Raw genomic sequence first — 26,204 nt, 5'->3', positions numbered from 1 at the left:
TTGGATGTGGGCTCGCTGGGCTCCATGTGAAGCATGCTGCATCCACTGTTTAAGGTCAATATTGTCCTGTGTTGTAGCATCAATTGATTGTCACCTCATGTTCAGGTACGCGTGACGCTGCCACACCCACCATCTTCGACACACGTTATTAAACCAGGTTTGTTGATCTGGCTGGAGGGCGTTGGAGATGTGAGAGATATGGTGGGACATGAGGCAACAGCTTGTGCTGGAACACCTCATGGTTTCCCCATTCTGAGCTGCTGGCTCTGTTCTTAACCTGTCCCATTCAAAAAGGTGACAGTGTCTCATGACAAGCTGGTGGGTGACCTCAGTGCAAAAACGGGAATTAACCTTCACGAGTAATGTGAGGTTGTAATTGTAATGTATATAACTTTAAGGGGGGAACAACATTTTACAGCTCATGTATACTGTAGTACCGGCAGTGCCCACACCTGTATATAGCACTGAGTAGTAATCTGTACAGGCAGTTCCACTGTGAGCCACGTTGATTAAACACCTGTTGTACCGTTTCTCCTGCAGTCTGTGTCTTATTATACACGGACTGTGATCACAACAGAGGATCACCGAACCATTTGGGTCACTCTCAAGATAGCAGAAGTCCAGGTAAAGATGGAATTGGACACAGGATCAGCCCTAATAGTCATAAACCGACGGGACCACGAGTGGCTATTCTCACACATACTCTTGAGAGACACAAAAATTATTTTGAAGACATACACGGGGCAAAAATTCTACCCCAAAGGAAAAATAAGGGTGACCGTTATATATAACGGTAAGGAAACACCAAAACTAGACCTGTATGTATTGCAAGATGGAGGACCACCATTACTGGGACGTGAATGGATCCAGAAAATACAACTGGATTGGCATTCCATACAGGCACTGACTGTGGCTGACAAAAAGGATGATGACATCACACCTGGGCGACTGTCAAAGATCCTAACTGATGCGAAAGAAGTGTTCCAGCAAGGACTCGGAACACTAAAAGGCATGACAGAGATGATTTAAATTGAAGAAAACGCAAGCCCAAATTTTTTTAAGGCATATGCAATCCGCCCAGCTGTCGAAGCAGAGCTGGAGAGTCTGGAACGTTCAGGTGTACTGTCCAAGGTAGACTGGAGTGAGTGGGCTAAACCCATCGTCCCTGAGTTCAAAAAGTCGTTGAGCAGCACGCCTGGGGAACCAAGGAAAGTTCGCATCTGTGGGGACTTTAAGGTAACAGTGAACCCGGTACTTCACACCGTACAATATACACTTCCACAGATTGAAGATATTTTTGCCTCGCTATCAGGAGGGAAACGCTTCACTAGGATTGATCTGGCCCAGGCGTATCTGCAAATGGAGGTAGAAGAAGCATCAAAAAAATACCTCACAATCAACACTCATAAAGGTCGCTACCAATACAACCGGCTGGTATTCGGGGTAGCATCAGCTCCGGCTCTTTGGCAGAGGGCAATGGAAGAAGCCTTGCAAGGGATCCCAGGGACCCAGTGTTATTTGACGACATCCTGGTCACGGGCGAAAATGACAGTGATCACCTTGCCAACCTGGAGCAGTTGCTCACTAGATTGCAGGAATATGGGCTCCGAGCTAACCGCCCCAAATGCGAGTTTTTTAGAAAACATATTTCGTATTGTGGCCACGTTAACGATAAAGAGGGGTTACATAATCCCCAGAGAAGATTAAGGCAGTAGTCAAGGCTCCAGCACTGGAAAATGTGTCACAACTGAGGTCGTTCCTCGGGCTGGTAAAATACTACCATAAGTTCTTGCCAAATTTGTCTACAATACTACACCCACTGAACACCCTACTGCAAACTGGGGTGCCATGGAAGTGGAGTGACGAATGTAGATTAGCTTTCCAGAAGAGCAAAACACTAATCACATCGAAAGAGGTATTGGCCCATTACAACCCGGCATTGCCAATTCGGTTGGCATGTGGTGCATCACCCTACGGCATTGGAGCGGTGCTATCGCACAAATTCTCGGATGGCTCAAAGAGGCCAATAGCCTTTGCGTCACGATCACTAACCTCAGCCGAGTGTAACTACACCCAGATTGACGGGGAGGCCCTCAGCCTAGTGTGGGGAGTGAAAAAGTTCAATCACTATCTGCACGGGCAGAAATTCACCTTGCTGACTGATCACCAGCTTCTTGTCTCCATTTTAATCCGAAGAAGGGCGTTCTGGTTATGACTGCGCAACAACTACAAAGATGGTCACTTTTTCTAGGGGCACACCACTATGAGCTTGAATATAAGGGCACGAAACAGCATTGAAATGCTGATGGGCTATCACCCCTGCCACTGCCTACTGTGGAGGAAGCACCAGCAGTGGATCCTGTCGAAATATTCCATTCGACTATAGTTGAATACCTACCGGTAACTAACACTTGTATCGAAAATGAAACCCGAAATGACCCGACACTGTCTCGGGTATATGATTTGACGGTGAAGGGATGGCCAGCACATGGCGACTCACTGTTGCCAGCATTCTCGACAAGGAGAGAACTGCTGTCAGTGTGCCGGGGGACCTTGATGTTTGGATCCCGAGTGGTAATTCCACCCAAGTTAAGGGATAGAGTGCTCAATGAGCTTCATGAGGGTCATCTGGGAGGGGTAAAAATGAAAAGCCTAGCCAGGGCTTATGTGTGGTGGCCGGGAATCGATAAACAAATCGAGGACCTGGCCAAGAGCTACTCAGAATGCCAGAAAGTCCAAAATGCACCACCGCAGGCCCCTCTACACCCATGGGAGTGGCCCTCATCACCATGGCAACGGGTGCATATTGATTTTGCTTGTCCATTCATGGACTCAATGCTTTTAATAGCTGTGGATGCGCACTCAAAATGACCTGAGGTCATCAAAATGTCCTCCACCACCACGGAGAAAACTATTGCAGTCCTAGGGACCATTTTTGCCAGGAATGGCTTGCCAGAACAGATTTGCTCCGACAACGGACCACAATTTGTGTCCGAAGATTTCCGGAGGTTCATGAAAAAGAATGGGGTAAGGCATTACACATCCGCCCCGTATCATCCAGCCACAAATGGATTGGCTGAGAGGTTCGTACAAACCTTTAAGAAGGCAATAAAGGCTATGTACAATGACAACATTCCACTGCAGCACAAGGTGGACAATTTCCTGTTCGCCTACCGGAATGCGACGCATGCAGTCAACAACCAGGCCCCAGCTATGATGTTCTTTAACCGAAGGTTAAATCTCGCCTGGATTTGCTCAGACCAAACGTACAAAGAGATGTTGAGAGTAAGCAATTCCAGCACATCCATGAGAAGCCAACAAGGAGCTTCAATGTAAGGCAACCAGTCTTGGCCCGCAACTACCGAACAGAAAAATGGCAGCCAGGAACGATATGCACATGGCATGGCCCACTAATGTACACAGTGGACGTTGGGGAGAGCATCATGAGACGCCATGCAGACCAGATCCTAGAGTCACAGGAGCAAGTCAACCCCATGCCTCGCCCATACGCACCTGGTGATGAACCCGACGTACTGGTCGCATCTACCCCAGAAACAGTAGCATCGGAATCTGATGAACCAACCGACGACAGGGGGCCAGAATCGCCTCCGCACCAAGAGCAAGACACTCGGGAAAGGCGCTATCCAGAAAGGATCAGGAGGTCTCCCCAAAGACTGAATATATAAATAGACTATTTTCAGCTAATGTTGCATGTTAAAAGTGTTAATTGTAATTAGTTTGATATTTAATTGTTAAATGAGTGATATGGTTCTGTTAATCTAAAAGGGGAGGAATTGTAATGTATATACCTTTAAGGGGGGAACTACTTTTTACAGATCATGTATACTGTTGTACCGGCAGTGACCACACCTGTATATAGCACTGCGTAGTAATCTGTACAGGCAGTTCCACTGTGAGCCACGTTGAGTAAACACCTGTTGTACCGTTTCTCCTGCAGTCTGTCTCTTATTATACATGGGCACAACAGTTATCTGTGACAAAACAAACATGGACTGGTGCATCTGTGTCAGGATATTGTAGAGGACGAGGTCAAGTCACTTATTTCCTCGTGTTGCTTATCTCACTGACATCTATGTACTTCAGGACTCTGTCAGCTTGGTCGGTGACGGATGTATGAGCCACACATGCTAATGGACAATCAAGTCACCCCACCAGAGGACATTCTTTGTCCTTGCTCAACTCAGAGCTGGCGTTCAACTTTGAGGAATATTGATCCAGCAGCTGATGGAAGGCGGTAGGTGGTAATCAACATGTTGTTTCCTTTCTTATGTTTGACCTGATATCTTGAGACTTCATGGGGATGTGGTCAATGTTGAGGACTCCTAGGGGAACTCCCCACAACTGTATTTCACTGTGCTCCCATATCTGGGGCTTCTGTCCTGTCGGGGGAAAGGACATAACCAAGGATGTTGAGGGAGGAATCTCGGACGTTGGCAAAAGGTGTGATTCTGTAAGAATCATTATATCAGACTGATACCTGACTATAGTTTGAGACAGCTCTCGCATCTTTGGCATCAGGTAGTGAGGAGACCTTTGCAGGGTCAGACTGCGCTTGGTGTGCCCTTTGTAGTGTTTTGCTTTGATGCCTGTCGCAGTGGAGGGATGCGTCATGTACAGTTATTTGTTTTCCTTTCCAGCGATTTGGTACAACGGCGTTGTTTGCTGTGCGGCTTCAGATTGAAGGTCAGAATCAACTTTTTCGATGGAGTTACATGTATGCCATACCGGGAATGGACAGCAAGCTTCCCTCCTTAATGGACATTGGGCAAATGGTTACCCAAGTGTCTGGATAAGGGAACATACTTTGAAAGGAATTAAAATCTAAGAACTAACCTCAGTGAAAAATTACCTAAACTTACATAGATTTAATAGCACAGAAATAGACCATTTGCTCCAAATGGTCTCTGGCAGTGCTTATGATCCACACAAAGCTCCTCCCACCCTACTTCATCTAACTCTATCAGCATATCCTTCAAATCCTTCCTCTCTCATTTACTTCTCCAGCCTCCCCTTAAATGCATCCATGCTATTCGCTTCAACTACTCTATGTGGCAGTAAGTTGAAAGTCTGCAGGAAAATATCCACATGATCTCGAAAAACAACGTGGTTCAAGAACGAACACGTGACAAGATACATCTTGTGTTTGTCCATCACTGTAACTGTTAGCACTGCGAGCTAGACTCTGTCCATGAGCTCATTCGCTCTTTCTCATAAAGGATGACATGAATCTTGTCATTCATGTGAAAATGACTGATGTAATAATACTGGGTGGCCTGCTGGTGGCGCTGTCCAGGGAGAGTATAAATAATCGGGCATGTGCCCAGCTTGTGCAGGACATTCTTTAACAGGAACTAGTGAAAGACCCAACTAGATCTCCATGTTGAAAAACAGTTGATTAAAGCTCTGTTTAATACACAGACCAAGTGCCTAGTAGTTTTCTGACGTCAAAGGACATGTGCTCAACTTCAGCAACCATGAGTTCATCATTTAGTTCTACAAGAAGAACAGCAAGGAATTATATAGTCCCTTTCACTTTGTTAAACGTCCTAAGGTGCTTCACAGGAGCGTTATCAAACAAAAATTGACATCGAGCCACATGAGGTGATATTAGGACAGATGATCAAAATCTTGGTCAAATAGATATGTTATAAAGAGAATCTTCAAGGGGGTAAGTGTGGTAGAGAGGCGGAGAGGTTTAGGCAGGGAATTGCAGAGCTTAGGGCCCAGTCAGCTGAAGGGACGGCCACCAATGGTGGAGCGATTAAAATCAGGGATGCTCCAGAGGCCAGAATTAGGGGAGCGCAAATATCTCGGGGGGTTGTGGGGCTGAAGCAGATTACAAAGATTGATATAGGCGAGGCAATTGAGGGATTCAAAAACAAGGATGAGAATTTTTAAATCGAGGTGTTACTTAAGCGGGAGCCAATGAAAGTCAGCGAGCACAGAGGTGAATGGGACTTGGTGTGAGTTAGGACACTGGCAGCCGAATGACATCAACTTTACAGAGGGTAGAACGTGGCAGGCTGGCCAGCAATTGTGTTGGAATAATCACGTCTAGAGGTGTCAGAGTTTATTGCTTGTTCCTGTTATTCAGTGAGTAACAACCCCATAAATATTAACATTAAAATTCGGTGTTTGTGATGAACGTTAGAACCCGGAAGCTGTTTCTGTTATAGAGTCATAGAGTCATAGAGTTATACAGCATAGAGAGAGGCCCTTCGGCCCATCGTGTCCATGCTGGCCATCAAGCCCTGTCTATTCTAATCCCATTTTCCAGCACTTGGCCCGTAGCCTTGTATGCTATGGCATTTCAAGTGATCATCTAAATGCTTCTTGAATGTTGTGAGGGTTCCTGCCTCTACCACTGTTTCAGGCAGTGAGTTCCACATTCCAACCACCCTCTGGGTGAAAAAGTTTTTCCTCAAATCCCCTCTAAACTTCCTGCCCCTTACCTTGAAACTATGCCCCCTGGTTATTGACCCCTCTACTAAGGGGAAAAGTTCATTTTTATCTACACTATCTATAACCCTCATAATTTTGTACACCTCAATCAGGTCCCCCCTCAGCCTTATCTGCTCTAAGGAAAACAACCCCAGCTGTCCAGTCTCTCTTCATAGCTGAAGCACTCCAGCCCAGGTAACATCCTGGTGGCTCTCCTCTGCACCATGTCCAATGCAATCACATCCTTCCTAAAGTGTGGCGACCAGAACTGCACACAGTATTCAAGCTGTAGCCTAACCAGAGTTCCGTTCAACTTCAACATAACCTCCCTGCTCTTATATTCTATGCCTCGGGTAATGAAGGCAGGTATCCCATATCCTTTTTTAACCGCCGTATCTACCTGCCCTGCTGCCTTCAGGGATCTATGTACATGCACACCAAGGTCCCTCTGATCCTCTCTCCTTCCTAGGGTCCTACCATTCATCCTGTATTCCCTGGCCTTGTTAATCCTCGCAAAATGCATCACCTCACACTTTTCAGGGTTATATTCCATTGCCACTGTTCTGCCCATGTAACCAACTTGTCTATGTCATCCTGTAGCCTGAGACTTCCCTCCTCGGTATTTACCACTCCACCAATTTTCATGTCATCTGTGAAGTTACTGATCATACCTCCACATTCATATATTAATCATTAATGTACACTACAAACAACAAAGGAATAAGCACCGATCCCTGTGGTACATCACTGGACAGAAACTTCCAGTCACAAAAACAACCTTCGTCAATCACCCTCTGCCTCCTGCCACTAAGCCAATTTTCGATCCAATGTGCCAAATTGCCCTGGATCCCATGGGCTCTTATCTACTTGACCAGGCTCCCACGTGGGAGTTTGTCAAAAGCTTTACTGAAGTCCATGTAGACTACATCAACTGCACTGCCCTCATCCACGCACCTACTCACCCCCTCGAAAGTTTCAATCAAATTGGTTAGATATGATTTCCCCCTGACAATGCTATGCTTGCTATTCCTGATTAATCCTTTCCTCTCCAATTGGAGACTAATTCAGTCCCTCAAAATTGTTTCCAATAATTTCCCTACCACTGATGTTAGGCTCACTGGCCTCTAATTCCATGGTTTAGCCCTACTACACTTCTTGAATAATGGTACTACATTAGCTGATCTCGAGTCCTCTGGCACCTCCCCTATGGCCAGAGAGGTACTGAACATTTGTGTCAGAGCCCCTGCAATCTCCTGCCTTGCCTCACACAGCAGCCTGGGATACATCTCGTCTGGGGCTGGGGATTTACCCACTTTTAAGCCCACTAAAGCCGCTAGCACCTCCTCCAACTCAATACGAATTTGTTCAAGTATATCACAATCCCCCTGCCTGATTTATATGCCTAAATCGTCCATCTTCATAATGAACACAGGTGCAAAATATTCATTTAAAACCTCACCTACATCTTCTGACTCTACACACAGGCTGCCACTTTAGTCCCAAATGGGCCCTACTCTTTCCCTGGTTTAACTCTTGAACTTAATATACTTATAAAACACCTTGGAATTTTCCTTTATTTTGCCCACCAGTGTGCTTTCATGCCATCTCTTCGCTCTCCTAATTTCTTTTCAATAACCCCCCTGCACTTTCTACACTCCTCTAGGGCTTCCACTGTTTTTAGTCCTTTGTATCTGCCAAAAGCCTCCCTCTCTTTCCCAATCCATAAGTTATGCACATCTTAAATTAGAAACAATAAACCTGATACAGAATTCACTCGAAATCAAAGGTAAATTTTTGTGAAATTTTGAGACATGGCATACAGCTGAGATTATATATATATGAATTCACGTTCAAATTTCCATCCATAGAAACAATTCGCAATGAATTCAATTTATTTAGCAACTGTCACGGGCCGAGGGAACGACTGATTACTGCCAATTAAAATGATTATGAAATGTGGTCACTGTAGTACCGTGGGGAAACGTGGCTGCCAATTTCCTCACAGCAAGGTCCTATAAACAGCAATGAGATAAATGAGTAGATGATCAGTTTGAGGGCTGTGTGTCAACAGATCAATGTCACCAGAACAGCCGGGGAGAAATGCCCTGCTCTTCTTTAACTAGTGCAGTGAGATCTGTTACCCCCTTGTGAGAAAGTGAACAGGACTTTGGTTCACCTCTCATCAGGAAGACAGCATCTCACAAAGGGCATCCCTCAACTGCCAGGCTACATTATGTGCACAGGTGTGAGCCAGAGTTCTAGCAATGAGCCCAGGCTGACACTTCAGTGCAACGTTGAGGTTATCGTGGATCAGAATAATAAGGTCAGGCCAGTATCAATACAATCGTGCAAACTATTGAGTTCAACCGCTTGAAGACATATTAGTTAGACTCTGATTACAAAGTGCATAACAACATGAATTGTTCCTGGGATGAGCCAGGAATGAGAAACTGAAAGGCAGATGCATGAAATGAAAGCAGTCAATTTAAACTTAATCCTGCAGATTTTCAGCGGTTCTCAGATTGTTGTTCACTACAAGAGAGTAGTTACGGTAGAGTTTCTCAGAAAACGCATCAATGAATTGGCAGAGATGAGGCATATCGTAAGCACCAGTCCACCCTGATAGTCCAAGTACACTCCAATCTTCCTTGGCTTCACATTTAGCTTGAGGCTGAAGAATGTGCCCCTAATTCATTTGTATTCCTCATCCACAACAATCAGTCTGAAAGAAAGACTTGCATTTATATAGCGCCTTGCACGACCACCCGACGTCTCAATGCACTTTAAAGCCAATGAAGTACTTTTGGACTATAGTCACTGTTATAAAGTTTGAAACGTGCTAGCCAATTAGCACCCAACAAGATCCCACAAACAGCAATGTGATAATGACCAGATTATTTGTTTTTTTATGATGTGAATTGAAGGATAATCATTGGCCAGGACACTGGGAAAAACTGCCCAGCTCTTCTTCGAAGTGAGAACTTGAACCCGCAACCTTCTGACTCAGAGGCGAGTGGGCTACCAACTGAGCCACACCCAACACTGTGGTGTCTGCGCCGACTGCACTGTTCCAACCTCATACACCATCCGTTCAAAGGACTTTAAGGCCATTCCCGCATTCCTGTGTGCAGTTTTTCCCAACATCACCAACAGATTTTACATTCTTGCCGTGGATCCCTCAGAATTCAGAATAAAAAGACATCAATGCCCCATCTTCGGGTGTCAGGATGTTCCTTCCGTTACTTTGCTAGTCTGACTTTGATCAGGTTCTTTGATAGTAAGAAATAACGATTCATTGTGATAAGATCCGAAGCCAAAGAGGTTGGAGCTGGGCAGATGCTGTGTCATTTGTTTCCATATTATTAACTGTACAGTTCCTGTGAATATCAGCCGTGACTCATTGCCTTCCACTAATGATCCTTTCCCATCAATTTTATTAATCTTCCCCTTCAAATATGCACTTCCGTTCAACGTTTCAGCCTATCTTGTTCCATTTGTATCAGAGATATTGCCAATTCCTGTTCAGTAGACGTTCATTCTCTTGATTCTCTTGAAGGTTTGCTTCCATTATTTCTATTAACTGCCCATCACATTTCTTGCACTATAGCAAAATACTGCAGATGCTGGAAATCCGAATTAACAACAGAAAATGCTGGAGAGAAAATAGAATCAACGTTTCGGGTCAAAACCCTTTTTCATGACTAAAGAAGCACAGGAAATGAAACAGATTAAGAGGCCAGGCTGGGAGAGAACAAAAGAGAAGTGAAGAGACATTAAGAGGTATTGAAAACGAGACGAGATGGTGATAGGACTAGTGGAGACAAAAGACAGCTCTAGATTAGGTGTGAAATGCGCTGGCAGAATGGGAGACAGCTGCCATGTGGGAGAGAGAAAAATAAAGAAAGGGTGGGGGGGGGGAAGGGCCAAAACAAAGGTGTGGATAAAAAATATAGGTAAAAATGTAATGGGGCCGAGGTTATGATCTGAAATTGTTGAACTCGATATTGTGTCCAGAAGGCTGTAAAGAGTCTAATCAGGAGACGAGGTGCTGTTCCTCGAGTTTATGGTGAGCTTCCATGGAACAATGCAAAAGGCCGAGGACAGTGAGGTCCGAGTGGGACTGGGGCAGTGAATTAAAATGACAGGCAGCCGGAAGCTCGAGGTCACCCTTACGGACTGAATGGAGGTGTTCCGCAAAGCTGTCACCCAATCTGCGTTTGGTCTCCCCAATATAGAGGAGATCACATCGTGAGCAGCGAGTACAGTATACTAGATTGCAAGAAGTACAAGTAAATCGCTGTTTCACCTGGAAGGGGTGTTTGGGGCCCTAGACACATTTCTAGGACTCTTTCGTTAACATTTGCTCTACTTTCATTGAGAATATGACGTATTTAGACATATCCAGATGTAATTTGGGCCTGCAGTCTGCTGGACTGTTCCCTAACCTGTAAAAGTTTATATGTATGTTCCTGTCCTACTTCTGTTTCTTGAGCAATTGATTCCTCCTGTGTGGGAGCATCCGAGGAAGGTTTTATGTGATCCTCGCAGATATCAATAGCCAATTAATCAGGAGGAATCACTGGGTCCTCTGGCTCAGCTCATCTCTCCCACCAAGGCGCTTCACACAGATCAATTTCTACTTCACAGAAATTGTCCTGTTCTTCCTGATTCTCCTACATGTTCTGCTAAAATAAGTGTAAAGTGTTCAGTGCGGATTTGTCGCTGTAGCCTATATATTAGAGAGGGAATAACATCAAAACAGACATAGCTGTACTTTAAAAGAAATATAGTAGCAAATTATCTGCGATGCAGGCAAGCAATCTCTTCTGCAAAGGTTTAAAAAAAACACCCTTGAAACAGAAATTCAATCCAAGGACATAATGACCATGTTCTGTCTGTTGTGGCGGTCTGGAGACAACGTTTTTTCCAATGTTTCTTTTCCTGTATAAAAAAACAAACATATAATGACATTGGATTGACTTAGTAGAATTGAGGATGATTGATGCAAGTTGCATCACTAACAGTGGAACTCCTGTAACATTGCTGAGTGGGACATCTGGGGTCAAGGACACTGCCAGAACACACTCTATCAGGTTCCTGCCCACCTGTCCCTCTGGAGAAGTATAATAACAACATTTACGGGTAACACCACATTGGTTATTGTAATTAAAACATAGGAGGCCCACAACATATGCAGGAAGATATTAATAAACCTGAAGATTGGGCGTGTAATTGGCAAATAACGTTCTATATATGTACATAGAAGTGTAAGGTGGCAAGTTTAGGTAGAACGCATCAGGAGGCTACATACTCCATTGAAAATAAGTGCCTAAATGGGGCAGAGGAGCAGTGGAATCTGGGGGCACTCATATACAAATCACTAAAAGTAGCGAAGCAGGTAAATAAGCCCATAAAAACCAAATAGACCATTTTGGTTAATTTCTACAAGGATAGAATTGAAAATCAGGGAAGATCTTGAGTATTGTGTGCAGTTCTGGTCGCCTTATCTGAGGAAGGATGTCCTTGCCTTGGAGGGAATGCAGCGAAGATTCACCAGGCTGATACCTGGGATGGCGGGAATGACGTATGAGGAGAGATTGGGTCGATTGGGCTTGTACTCTCTGGAGTTTAGAAGAATGAGAAGGGATCTCATTGAAACTTATATAATTCTAACAGGACTGGACAGACTAGATGCAGGAAGGTTGTTCCCGATGGCCGGGGAGTCCAGAACCAAGGTTCACAGTCTAAGGATAAGGGGTAAGCCATTTAGGATGGAGATGAGGAGGAATTTCTTCACCCAGAGAGTGGTGAACCTGCAGGATTCTCTACCACAGAAGTCATTTGAGGGCAATTCATTAAATATATTCAAGAAGGAATTGGATATATTTCTTAAGGCTAAAGGGATCTAGGGATATGGGGAGAAACCAGGGACAGGGTACTGAATTTGAATGATCAGCCATGATCTCATTGAATGGCGGAGAAGGATCGAGGGGCCGAATGGCCTACTCCTGCTCCTACCTTCTATGTTTCTATGTTAACATTGTATTGCACCATGGTTAGAGTACACTTGGAATACTGTGAACAGTTCCGGTCTCCATATTATAAAATGCATATAGATGTATGGAGAAGCTGCAAAAAATATTTACTAGAATCATACCAGAATTGAGAGGTTATACCTGGCAGGAATTATTGAGCATGCAGTGTCTCTTTTATCTGGATAAGAAAAGACTGAGAGTTGAGAAGTTTTGCTAATATTGTGTTGAACCTGGTTAGACCACACTTAGAATACTGTGAACAGTTCTGGTCTCCATATTATAAAAAGGATATAGAGGCACGGAGCAGGTAAAAATGAATTAATAGAATTATATCAGAACAGGAGTGTTTTAACTATCAGGAATGATTGAGCGGGCAGCAGTCTTTTTCCGAGAAGGGAGAACACTAGGGTTTGACCTGATAGAGGACTTTGACATTATGAAATGGGTTGATAGGTTAGCTGTAGAGAAAATGTTTGCACTTACGGATGACACCAGAACTATGGGCATAGATATAAGATAGTCACTGATAAATCCAAAAAGCAATTCAGGAGAAACTTCTTAATCAAGAGAGTGGTTAAAATGTGGAACTCGCAAGCGCAAGTAGTTATTGAGACCAGCAGCATAATTGAATTTACAGAGACCATAGTTAAATGCATTGAGGGAGTAAGGCATGGAAGGATATGCTGATGGGGTTGATGAAGAAGGGTGGGATGAGGTTCGTGCGGAGCATAAACACCGGCATGGACCTGTTGGGCGGACTGACCTGTTTCAGTGCTGTAAATACTATGAAATACTACGTGACTGGATATGTGGTGTTATCTGGTAGGCTCTGTATTAGGTATAACGATGTAAGAAAGCCCTTTTCAGGTAATTCTACAGAATAACAAAACATATTAGAGAAATCTAACATTTGCAATTCTATTTAATGCCTTACCTTTGCGTGGGTTAACATTCACGAAATGCTCAACAATGAATATCACCATCACGATGACCACGAAGGCACTGAGGCAGAGTCGGACTAAGGGCACCGTGTGATATTGTTCAAAGGAAGAAGCAACGAGCATTGATAGTTCATTGTGTGCAAGTCTTAAATTAGTAATTAACGCTTCCAAATTCAACTGAAATTGAAAGTGAAGCCTCGCTTTACTATTTACACAAAGACATTGTTCACACCTGCTGGCAGTTCCTCTACTGCAACAAGAGAAATACAGTAATGACTATTCTGCCATAGCAGCGCGTTCCTATGCAGAGCTAGACAGGTAGCTAACAACTTGATATCTTCCCATAAAAATCACAAGGCTTGACTTTTCTTGTAAACTTTACTGAAAGATTCTTATTGTGAAACTGAAATACAATACAGAAGTGGAAGCACACATTAGTATACAAGCACATAACTGATATGCATACACCAATTTAGGTACGCCTGAGCAACACAGTACATTTGGCATGTAACTCACCAAACACGTGGAAACACAGCTTACTGTGAATATGCATTTAGCAAACTGGAAGGCATTCTCTTTAAATTAGCCCTGTACATAGTGCATCAAAATACAGCTTCAAGTTAACCAGCTAGACAGAGAGCGAGCACTTCACGGCTAGCTGTGTAAGTTTGCTTACAAAGAAAAGTTACAAACTGAACATTTTCTGCAAAATATAGTGTACACTAATCATCTATAAAATTCTCAAGTACTTACAGACAAATAGTGTCCAAGGCTGGAGCGTGACAACAATATAACTTCCCAGACCATGTGTGGCTGCAGGTCTGTGATATACAGTAGTTTACTTTACGGCACTTTACTGTGCTTTACTGCACTTTACTGAGCTTTACTGAGCTTTACTGCAGTTGCTAGGTACCAAATATCCACTAGGTGGTGGCACACAATGGAAATCGACCCAAATTACTCAAACCCCTGAATTAACTGGAAAACTAACATGAATTCCTAAAGAAAGGCAGCACAATGACATTATATTCAGGGTAATAATTGTAGGATTTTAACAGATTTTCCTTCAAAATGCTTAACGTGTTCCTTTAGAACTCATTTGCCATAGTTCATGAATGGAGGGAATGCTTTTGCGACGTTCTTAAACATAGTGATTGAAGCAACTGCTGCTATTATTTGTCTGCAGTGAATCTTGTTGAATTTTACAGCTTGGTCAATGTTAATTCGGTTCGATTCAGTTCTCACGTATACATACCCGTGTTGTAACATTGCACAGGTATGTCACAGTGAGAGTACTGGGGGGCAAAGGAAGGAATTAACACGGTTAACTCGTTTTGCACTGCAGTCGAAGTCAGTTAATCCATGAATTAGATTCCCCATGGCATTGTCGGTATTGTCCACTCCTGTCAGTAGGAATGCGAGGTGTGTGAGGCCAATGGCAGATATTATTAAGTGATATGGGTGAATATATAATGCATCAGATTATCCTGATAAACTGATACATTTTGAAATGCGCTGTTCTATTTCGAAAGTCTGTTGTGCACTCAACGAATATTTATTACTTAAGTAGAAGACATCATGTCTTATCATTTTTGGTCATGAATAACTATACTTGAGGACCGGCACTCGTTGAATTGCAAACATTTAAAGGGAGGTTGAAAAAGAGCTATCTAGCCTCATCCCACTTCCCAGCTCTTGGTCCCTAGCACTGTAGGTTACGGCACTTCAAGTGCATATCCAAGTAATTTTTAAATGTGATGAGGGTTCCTGCCTCTACCAGCCATTCAGGCAATGAGTTCCAGACCCACACCACCCTCTCGGTGAAAGAAGTTCTCCTCAACTCTCCTCTAATCCTTCTACCAATTAGTTTAATTCCATGTCCCCTGGTTATTGAACACTGACGTGGATTTTTAGAAATCACAATTAGTGGAAGCATAGCTTCATGGGAAAGAATAAGTAGTCAAGGCATTTCTGCTGAGCAACAACAGCCAGAAATAAAGAGGCTTTACATATGGCTCAGAAGTGAAGCATTGGCACCCTTCAGGAATTAAGGGATTAACAATGCAGCTTGCACACGAGACAACAGCGGAGACAGTTCAGACATGCTGACCGCAAGGTCTTGATGCTTTTGCAAGATTAGATAAAACAGGTACAGAAGTGCCAACCACAAGAAATGGAACCTAGAGTTAAGTAAAACCACACGGGGCACAGTCAAACAGAAATGCAGACATGTGGTTTTACTAATGGTCACGAAATAAAACATCAGGTTATCATGTCACAATAAATATAGGTGAAAGGTTATGTGACGCGAGATAGGGAATCAGCCAATTAGCAAATGTGCACGCAGGCTTTAGAGCCTGCCACGGTTTTTGTATGCTTAAATACCGGAGACCAAAGACAATCGGAGAGTCAGCCAGGAACGAGCTGCAGGGACTCTAAGCTGTACTCCCTGATCAGCCTATAGGTAACTCCGTGGACTGTTTGTATTGTACTGTTGAATAATTTTGTGTTTTCTGGGTTTTCAATAAACTGTTTGGCTATTTTACCATTTACATACTAGTGTGTGGATGTAATTAATTTTATTTCACCACAACAAACACTCTGCTAAGGGTATAGGTCCTTCCTATCCACTCCAGCTCGGCTCCTCAAAACGTTATACACCTCAATTAAGTCGCCCCTGAGTCTCCTCTGTTCCAAAGGAAACAACACCAGCCTATCCAATCGTGCTGATCACTTTGACGAAAAGACCTATTGTCTCCTTCCTAAACTCGCTGTCAGGTTTAGTACCGTTATGATCATGTGACATGCCTTGTGACGTGATACAGCTTTAAAGGCGCTATATATTGGACAGGTGCTACAGATAGACCTCTTACTTTTTCTGGTGATGCCTTCGATTTTGGCAGCAAGGATGAAACCAATGGAAGGCGTCCTTGTTTGGGGATGAATGGGAACATTCCTTGGCATCTGAAAATCAAACTTCTACAGGAAGTACTGAAAACCTTGGCAACAGCAGCAACTAGGGGAGTCCGTATACAGTTCCTGAGATGCCTTGGTCACTGAATGTGATGTGAGAAGTTTCATTTGGGACTGGGCAGACTAAACATTAAAAAGGGAACTTTGAGAGATGTGGCAACTGGGGTGAGTTTGCTGCGATACGGAAAAGATAATGTTTGGAATCTCTTGGCAATGGCCTCGGATATTAGTTAGATGCACTGATTATGATTAGTCACAATTCATTTGTTGTTTTGTGACGAAGTTCAGTTTGATCATGCATTGTCATGGAGTCCAGATAAAGTATCATCACACACAGATCCGCACACAGGAATGTGTGGGTACCAGTAGACGAGGCTCTGAGTCCAGGTACAATACTTAGATCAAATGCACACAGGTTACAAGTAAAGAGGTCATTCAGCACAATTTGTCACTGACTGTGTTGGCCCGTCACGTGAGCAAATAGTTAAGAATCACATTTGCACATCCCTGTTCGCAAATCCATTCATCAACTTTTCATTCATCCACCGATATAATGTAACCTTGACTGATTACTTCCTCAACCCTTATCCTTGATAGTGAATTCCATATCACAGAGAATCACAGAATCTACAGTGCAGATAGAGGCCATTTCGGCCCATCGATCCTGCACCGACACATATCCCACCCTATCCCCGTAACCCCACGTATTTAATCCCCTAACACTAAGGGTCAATTTATCATAACCAAATCAACCTAACCTTCGCATCTCTCAGTTTAAAGAGGTTCTTCTTGCTGTCTTACATTTAAAATTATACTTCTGACCCCTTCATTATTAATCATATCTATTGGGACACATGTGCATCGATTGGCCTTCTCCCATGCTTTCATAATTGTATAACACTGCATCAAATCACCCCGTAATGTTCATTAGTAAATGAAGTCTCAATATTTCAAGGATTTTTTGTTGTTCATATTTGTATTTCATCATACCAGGCAATATCCTAGTGAATCTGCATTGTAGCATCTCTGAAGTATGAATGTAATTCAATTTCTGATCAATTCACTTAGAAAGAGTCCAGGAAACTGTTTGGCTGTAAAAGTTTAGGATCATTATTTCGAAGTCAATCAGACCTTGCAGTAAATGGAGGAGTGCCTAAGTATACCTCTTTATTTTGCACATATTATTGATCTTGGGCACAGCTCGCTTGCTGCAGACAAATGGAAGATCTTCAGTTCACCCTATTAGGCCGCATTGAAGGTACACAGCCAGAAAGTCCCTGGTATGTGGGCTGTCTTCAGATAGAGATGGACAAACACAAAGTGGGTTGAAGATGAAATTGGGAGTTACCTGGAAATTCTACGCAAGTAAATAAAGAGAGTTAACTAACCCATCCAGCATTTATTTCGTGACCATTATTTGAGGATAACAGGTTTCGATTCTGCGGGCTATAAAGCAGATTAAGATTAAGACAATATATCAAAAACAGATCCCCAGTTAACTATAGCATGTAAATAAGTACATCTCAGTTCCATTTTAAAGAGATTTGGTCACCTATGTTAATATATATGATCGAACGAGACAGACATTGAGATACAATGGTTTCGAAATGTGTTGATACCTACCTTTCACCGTAATCAGGACATCTTTACTGAATGGCGAATTCCTCGAACGTCCTGCAACCTCTGTTTGATATCGACAACTGTAATTTCCCACACAGCCTTTGCTTCGGGTATTTATGTAGAAGGTCACAGTCCGCTCATCGCCACTCACATTATGAGACTGTACAGGATTTCCTTTGTGATCTTTGAACAACAGAAACATACCCCCTCTGGAGCGAATGTCACCTTTGAAGGAAATGGCAAGATTATCCCCGTTTGAATCTGCACCGGAATCTGGGTCCATGTAGAATGTCGGCTCGGGGAGTTCACCTGTATCAAAAATACTGCATGAAACTGTGTGTCAAATGTCTACTCAATAACATATGAGGACTATTTTGTAAACGTGGAACAAAATCTTTCGCCTTGCTTCCAATTCATACATCGCTTTTTGTTATTAATTACAAGTAAAGGACAGGTGGAAAAGAGGATGAACCAGAATGTGCTGATTATTTATTTTATGCAACATATTTTGTTCAGTCTTTTTTTGTTGTTGCTTGCAATAATGAAAATTGGGTAGCCGCTTATTGCACATCCCTCTTCAATCTGCACAACCTGACCTTCCTTTGGCTCAAGTCCTTAATTGGGCCTCCCATTCCCATATATTCCGATATAGAAACATAGAAACATAGAAGATAGGAGCAGGAGTAGGCCATTCGGCCCTTCGAGCCTGCTCCGCCATTCAATGAGATCATGGCTGATCATCCAAATTCAGTACCCTGTCCCTGCCTTCTCCCCATATCCCTTGATCCCTTTAGCCTCAGGAAATATATCCAACTCTTTCTTGAATACATTTAATGAACTGGCCTCCACCGCCCTTTGTGGCAGAGAATTCCACAAGTTCACCACTCTCTGGGTGAAGAAATTCCTCCTCATTTCAGTCCTAAATGGCTTACCCCTTACCCTTAGACTAAATGGCTTACTCCTTATCCTTAAGCTATGACTCCTGGTTCTGGACTCCCCGGCCATCAGAAACATCCTTTCTCTATCTAGTCTGTCCAGACCTGACAGAATTTTATAGGTTTCGATGAGATCCCTCTCAATCTTCTAAACTCCAGCGAGTATATGCCCAATTGACACAATCTCTCCTCGTACATCATTCCTGCCATCCTAGGTATCAGCCTGGTAAATCTTCGCTGCCCTCCCTCCATGGCAGGAGCATCCTTTCATTTATCTGATTCTGTTGGCTTGTGGAATTTGGTTAAGTCGGCTTCTGAAAGGTTTTCATGCTTAGCTCATTCAGTACAAATCAAAGAAATGTGGTTGGTATCATTGGAGGGCGAACGAGAGAGAGAGAGAGAGTGAGAGAGAGACAGATTTCACTTAGCAACAGCCAGTGTTCAAGATTGAAGTATGGTCTTGAAATATATTCTTGCCATAATGTAAACATCCCAGCAGACATCATTGCAAATTAGACAATGAGATTTTGATATACGAGAATTGTAAACTTGTGTGAATAAAAAGCATCTGAAGGACAGTGCATTGTCTAGAAACCACTGAATGTTGATGAATGAGAAATGTGTAGGTATGAATTGGGTGAAGGACTGTGCATTGACCGGAACTACAGAACGTTGATGTAAGCGAAATATCAACTTGTGTGGGTATGAATCGGCTGAAGCAAAATGCATTGACTGGAGGCTACCAAATAAGCCCAGGCCACTTCTAGTTTGCTAAAATTGAAAAGTGCATAAGAAAAGGAAGCATTGGTGTTAAATTTTGGGAAAATGAGAGAAACCTATTTGAGTGCATGCCTATACTTGGAACTGCCGACAAAACTCTGCCTGTGTTATACTGGGAGGAATGTAAACTCCGTGCTTAGATTGTTTTTTATGTTAAAGTAGAAAACATAAAGTGATATAATATCATAACAGTGAAATACTTACTACTCGACTGAAATAACAGAAGACTGTTTAAAAACAACAGATTCCTGTAACGTTTTGATATTTCAGGCTCTCTATTATTCTCCCTGGGACACACAGTGCAAACACTCTCTGTAATCAGGGCATTGATATTAGCCATCGAAAAGCGTATAGGTCTCCACCTTTTCCTAATCGATACTGCCTAATAAAAAAAAGCATTAAATTGCATTGAATTCAAATCAAATGAACTTTTATTGTCATTGTTAGTGCACAAGTGCAGTACAACGAAATGTAGGCTTGCGGCTCCCGAGAGTGTACATTTAGTTTAAGACATTAAACATTCAACATACATTTGTCTTGTGATACATTAACATAAGCATAACCATAATAAAGTGCATTGGCAGATGTGCAGCCTTTAGAGTTTAATTGTGGAGTTCAGTAGGATGACAGCCCTGGGAAAGAAGCTGTTCCTAAATCTGGTTGTACAGGTGCGAATGCATCTGTAGCGTCTCCCAGATGGCAGGAGGGCGAACAGACTGTGGCTGGGGTGGGTAGGGTCTTTGATGTTGGACCATGACCTCCGTAAACAGCGTTTCTGGTATATGTACTCTATGGTCGGTAGCTGGTATTCATTTTTTGGAATGCATAGTTAAATTTTAAATAGTTTATAAAGGACCAACATGCACAATCGTGCTCGCAGTATCCAGTAGAGGGCATGAATTTGCAAAGCAGCCTCTCAAAATATGATTACAATTTCCGCCCAGGTAAAAACAGCATTAAGCGTAAAACAGATATGTGGTCAACTTGGGACAACTCATTGTCATGTACAAAAAGTTGTGCAATTACTGTACGACAAGCAAAACTTCTAGCACAGTGGTAAAGACTAACAGATTGTAAACTGGGTTACCAATTAAAAATGTGGGATCTGCATATTTATGTTGGGGCAGATGTAGCTCAAGTTAACCGAATAGTATAAGGAAGAATCACTAGGCTGAAACCTGGGATGGCAGGAATGACGTATGAGGAGAGATTGGGTCGATTGGGCTTGTACTCGCTGGAGTTTAGAAGAATGAGAGGGGATCTCATTGAAACTTATAAAATTCTGACAGGACCGGACAGACTAGAGGCAGGAAGGATGTTCCCGATGGTCGGGAAGCCCAGAACCAGGGGTCACAGTCTAAGGATAAGGTGTAGGCCATTTAGGACAGAAATGAGAAGGAATTTCTTCACCCAGAGTGTGGTGAACCTGTGGAATTCTCTATCACAGAAGGCAGTAGAGGCCAATTCATTAAATATATTCAAGATGAAGTTGGATTGATTTCTTAAGGCTAAAAGGACAAAAGGATATGGGGAGAAGGCAGGGACTGGGTACTGAAATGGGATGTTCAGCCATGATCGCATTAAATGGCGGAGCAGGCTCGAGGTGCCGAATGGCCTACTCCTGCTCCTATCTTCTATGTTTCTATGTTTCTATGGAACATTTTTGATCAATAGTTAGATAAGCATCTCATGTGAAGCCGTGAGCCAACAGCTATGCCAGCAGCTGAGAGAGCCAAAACGGGCCATTCCGGGCCCAGGAACCAGGTCTTATTAATTGCATATTATCATGCATATCCTCTTGTCATAGTGAAAGCGGAGGAAGTTGAAGCACTGGATGGGCTCAAAATTGATAAGGAGGCGGCAATAGAATGGACTGAAAGTAGATAAGTCACCAGAACCAGATGGGATGTAACTTACGATGCTGAGGGTAGTAAAGGTGGAAATTACCGAGGTATTGGCCATAATTTTCCAATCCTTGTTAGCTACGGGGGCGGTGGCAGAGGACTGGAGAATTTAAAATTCAAAATTAAGTGCAAGAAAATAACCAGCAACTACAGGCCTGTCAGTTTAACATTGGTGGTGGGGCAGCTTTTAGATCATCAGGGACAAAATTAACAGTCAGTTGGACAAGTGTGAATTAATTAAGGCAAGCCAGCATAGATTTGCTGAAGATAAATCATGATTAATTAACTTGATTGAGTTTTTGATGAGGTAACAGGGTGGGTAGATTAGGGCAATGTGGTTGACGTGGTAAACATGGACTTCCAAAAGGCGTTTTTAAAGTGCCACATAATGGGCTTACCAACAAAGTTGAAGCCCATGGAAGATAATGGGCAGTGGCAGCATGGACACGAAATGGCTAAGTGCCAGGAAACAGAAAGTAGAGGTGAACAGTTGTCTCTGGATGGAGGGAGGTATACAGTGATGTTCACCAGAATTTTAGTGCAAGGACCACTGCTCCTCTTGAAATATATTAATGACTAGGACTTGTGTACATGGCAACATTTCAAAATTTGCAGAGGACACAAAACGTGCAATTATAGTGAACAGTGAGGAGGATACCGATAGGCTTCAAGAGGATATAGACAGGCTGGTGGAATGGACGGACATGTGGCAGATGAAATTTAACGCAGCAAAGTGCGAACTGATACATTTTGGTGTGAATAACAAGGAGAGGTAATTTAAACTAAAGGGTACAAATCTAAAGATGGTGCAGGACAAGAGAGACCTGGGGTTATATGTGCACAAATCGTTGAAGGTGGCAGGTCAGGTTGAGTAAGCATTTACAAAGGCATACGGATCCTGAGCTTTATAAATAGAGGCATAGAGGACAAAAGGAAACAAGTTTTGATGAGCCATTATAAAACACTGGTTCGACCTCAATTCGAATATTGTGTCCACATCTGGGCCCTGCACTTTAGGAAGGATGTGAAGCCCCCAGAGAGGATGCATGATAGATTTACAAGAAAGATTCCAGGGATGATGAAATTCAATTCGTGGATAGACTGGAGAAGCTAGGATTGTTCTCCTTAGAGCAGGGAACTTTGAGAGGCAATTTGATAGAGGTGTTCAAAATCACGCGGGGTCTCGACAGAGTAGATAGAGAGAAACTTTTTTCCATTGGTGGAATGCTCGAGAACCAGATTTAAGGTGATTGGCAGATGAACCAGAGGCGACTTGAGGAAAAACGTTTTTACGCCGCGAGTGGCTCTGATCTGGAAAGCACTGCCTCAAAGGACAGTGGAAGCAGACTCAATCGTGGCATTCAAATTGGAATTGGATCAGTACCTGAAGGGAAAAAAAGCTTGCAGGGCTACGGGGAAAGGGCGGGGGAGCAGGAGTAGCTGAAAAGCTCTTGAAGAAAGCTGGCATGGGTTCGACAGGCCGAATGACCTCTGTCTGTGCTGTAACCATTCTGCGATTGCATTGTGAAATAATATAACCTTGTAGAACAGTTATATAAAATGATGTTAACAGTGAATGTAATACACGTGTTAATAGAAACAAAATTAGTATATGAGTCATAAGTGGAGGTTTGTGGCAGAACAACCCTTTCTTGTGACGGTAACCATTAAGAAATCCGCTAACACCATTGGGTTGGGTTTGAAAACCTACATCCAAGGGTTAACTTATCTGCAGCCCAAGTGTCCTTCGGTTCCACTGGATCATTTGACTGCTGGGCAAGCACAAATTGTTGCAATCTCATTGGGAGAATAGGTCTTGTTAACATACCTCGAATAATTAACTGAACAGGGTCGCTCGGTTCTGAAGATCTCCATTGTCCATTCTCGAATTGTACACAGTCACAGTTGTAACTGTCTTGATAGCTATGATCTGCAAAGACATCACAAGATGTGTAACATTGTCCTTTAGGAGCAGTCACTTCAAAGAATTTAATCAGACTTTGGTAATAACGGTTCCTTGTGAGAGGACACTGATAGCGACAAGTCATGGTTGTTTCTGACATGTCTCACATTTGCCTATCATGTTCTCAATGTCCTTATTTATGCCAGGCCAATAAACAGTGTCTCTTGCTCTCATTTTGCATTTTTCAATTCCGAGGTGTCCCTCATGAATCCTTTTGAGCATGTCTTGACGTAGAGCCTGTGGAATGACTATTCTGTTCTGTTTTATTAAAAGTCCACTTTCGACACTCAATTCTGACCTTATGTGAAAATATTTTGGACAGGAACCTTTTGGCCAACCATGATGAATGTTCTCTATTACTGCTTGTAATACTGTATCATTTACTGTTTCTTCTGCTATTTGCTTTGATTTTGTGTCTGACATGGGAGCGTAGCAGTGACCATACTCACATGAACATCCACATCTTCTTCAGTAGAGCTCACATGACTCATTGCGGGTGCTCGGGATAGTGCATCTGCTAATACTGTGTATTTGCCTGGTGTGTAGATCAGTTCAAAGTCATATCTTTGCAGCTTCATCATGAGTCGTTGATTCCTTGGAGACATCTCATTCAGGTTCTTTTTTATGATGTCAACCAGTGGGCTGTGGTCTCTCTCAACTGTGAAGGTGGGAAGTCCATATATGTAGCCATGAAACTTTTCTGGTCCAACTACCAAGCCTAGACATTCCTTTTCAATCAGGGCGTATTGACACTCAGAATCAGTCATAGACCTGGAGGCATAGGCAACAGGCTTCCAATCTTCACCCTCTGCTTGTAGCAAGACTGCACCTAGGCCATCCTTTGATGCATCCGTTGACACTTTGACTCTCTTTGTCGGGTCAAAGAAAGTGAGTACAGGTGTGGTTGTCAGCACAGTTTTGAGGTTCTTCCACTCTTGTTCATGTCTTTCTGTCCATGTGAACTCATTTGTTTTATGTAGCAGGTCTCGCAGACAGGTTGTCTTGGCTGACAAGTTAGGAATGAACTTTCCAATGAAGTTTATCAACCCCATGATGCATAGCACTCCTTTTTTATCAGTGGGTCAGGGCATGTTGAGTATGGCGTTTACTTTTTCCATACCTGGCTCTATTCCTTTACCAGATAGATTATCTCCTAGGAAAGTGACTTCCTGGATGCCAAACTGACACTTGGCTTTGTTGAGCTTCAGTCCATTCCTGCGTATGCTCTGTAGCACTTTCGTCAGTCTCTCATTGTGTTCTTTCAGTGTGGAGCCCCAGATGATGATGTCATCAACATAGACCCGAACTCCTTCCAGACCTTCAATTATGTGTTCCATCACTATATGAAAGATTCCAGATGCAGATATTATCCTGAAAGGCATTCTGAGGAAACAATACCTGCCAAATGTTGTGTTGAAGGTACAGTATTTGGTGCTCTCTTCATCCAGTTTTAATTGCCAAAATCCTTGTGAGGCATCGAGCTTTGTAAAGTATCTGGCACCTGACATTTCACTGGTGATTTCTTCTCGCTTGGGAATCTGGTAGTGTTCACCTTTTATGTTTGCATTTAAGTCCTTTGGATCTATGCATATTCTTAGATCATTGTTCTTTTTCTTTACACATACCATGGAGTTAAACCAGTCTGTTGGCTCTTCGACTTTCCTGATGACACCTAGTGTGGTCATTCTGTCCAGTTCTTTCTTGAGCTGGTCACGCAGGGGTGCTGGAACTCTTTGTGGAGCATGTACCACTGGCTGAGCATCCTCCTTTAGTTGGATCTTGATATGTGAATGGTAGAACTCCAAATCCTTTGAACACATCCTGGAAATTATTTACTACAGAATCCACCAAGTCATCTTGTCTGCTTATGGCACAGTTTATACAGTAGACACTCTTGATCAGTTCTAAGTCTTCACAAGTTTTGTCACCAAGTAGTGAATCAAGTCCTTCAGCCACAACAGAAAACATGAGATGATGCACTTTGTCTTTGACTGTCACGTTAAGTCTGCATACACCTAAGCTTTCTATTTTCTGTCCATTATAGTTCTTCAGTAGTACTGACTTTTTTTGTATTTTGGGCTTTTCTTTCATATTTTTAATGTCACTCATACTGATTAAGTTTGCTTTTGCCCCAGTGTCTAGTTTCAATGTAACTAATGCTACATTTATCTGCAGTGGGATCATCCATTTGTCCTCTTTTACTGCATTGACTTAATGTTCCGCATTGTTTATTCCTGAGGGCTGCACATTTTCTGTATCCTTTTCTATATTGTCACATGACACCATTCCTACAAAAAATGTCTCACTTAAATCAATGTCCTCAATCACATTAACTCGGACTTGTTGCCCTTCCTTTGTTTTTACTTTTGAAAAGCATTTTTTGGCAAAGCGATTCTTTCCATGACATTTTGTGCACATTTTTCCATATGCTGGGCATTGTTTTAACTCGTGTTTGTAACCACAGCATTTACAATTAAAAATTCCTTCCTCCGATTGCTTTTCATTTCTGTTCTGCCCATGTTGCTTCCCCTTGTAGAACACAGCACCGACAGCAGCACTTACTACAATCGCATCATTATTGATTTCACTGA

The 26,204-nt window shown here is 42.8% G+C and overlaps 1 pseudogene; it reads right to left on the bottom strand.

Moving 5' to 3' along the window:
- Positions 1-23,713, bottom strand: part of LOC147085052 (uncharacterized) — a 46,281-nt pseudogene extending 22,568 nt beyond the window's left edge.
- Between the last annotated feature and the right edge of the window lie 2,491 nt (positions 23,714-26,204).

The sequence above is a fragment of the Somniosus microcephalus genome, unplaced genomic scaffold (genome assembly GCF_052327205.1).
Source record: "Somniosus microcephalus isolate GS21.2 unplaced genomic scaffold, FLI_Smic_1.0 unresolved_chr9, whole genome shotgun sequence".
Lineage (NCBI taxonomy): Eukaryota > Metazoa > Chordata > Chondrichthyes > Squaliformes > Somniosidae > Somniosus > Somniosus microcephalus.
Note: the sequence above shows the minus strand (reverse complement) of the source record. Positions and strands in the feature narration are given on the sequence as shown.